Raw genomic sequence first — 853 nt, forward strand, 5'->3', positions numbered from 1 at the left:
TATATATATATATATATATATATATATATATATATATCTATATATGTACACACGTTGTACAGGTCATAGATATGTCTTTGCATGTTTGGATCTATGTTTTAACTTCTATATACAGAAACATAGATATGTTTGTACGCCTATAAGTGTGCGTATACATGTTCCTAAACTTGTGTAATGTTTTACATATTTCCATTATACCTTTAATGGCTTCGTTTATAGCTTTAATAGCTGATTTTCTGAAGCCCAGATAAGCAACAATGATAATGAAGCCTTTAGTTGTATACCTGTGTCTGATTTTGATGTTGGGATTAAAAATGATTGATTATGATGATGATGATAATTATTATTATTATTATTATTATTATTATTATTATTATTATTATTATTATTATTATTATTATTGAGTGAGAGAGCAGTTCATACCATCATAGTGACACTAGGGTAAAATATACGAAGCCCATTATACCCATCACGACTACCCGTCTGATAAGGGTACACCAGGTACATGCATCACAACTATATGTGCGCGACATGGTGATCTTATATCAAGATAAACAGTGCATGACCTCGCAGGTGGGGCCCAGTTAGAATTGTCTTCAGGTCGAGTAGCCCATCCCGCTCAAAAGGTCCCTGAATAAGGTTTGTTTAAGGATGTTGAGCAAAACACCCATGTTTCCAAAGGTGAATTATTCAAATTCCAAAGACTTCCTCTCAACACTTGGCTATGATGCTCCCCCACTACTTCTGCTCATGATCAGAGATGCACATATCATCAGCCACCAAGGGACATGCTCAACTGGTTAAAGTCAAACAACTGAGAAGCAAATCTGTGGTATTGAGCAGAATATTTGCT

At 34.5% G+C, this 853-nt stretch overlaps 1 protein-coding gene across 1 annotated transcript in view; it reads right to left on the bottom strand.

Annotated features, from left to right (window-relative positions):
• Positions 1-853, bottom strand: part of LOC106882691 (short stature homeobox protein 2) — a 105,823-nt gene that overhangs the window by 61,938 nt on the left and 43,032 nt on the right. The gene's annotated exons all lie outside the window — the stretch shown is intronic.

Source organism: Octopus bimaculoides, chromosome 19 (genome assembly GCF_001194135.2).
Source record: "Octopus bimaculoides isolate UCB-OBI-ISO-001 chromosome 19, ASM119413v2, whole genome shotgun sequence".
In the NCBI taxonomy this organism is placed as follows: domain Eukaryota; kingdom Metazoa; phylum Mollusca; class Cephalopoda; order Octopoda; family Octopodidae; genus Octopus; species Octopus bimaculoides.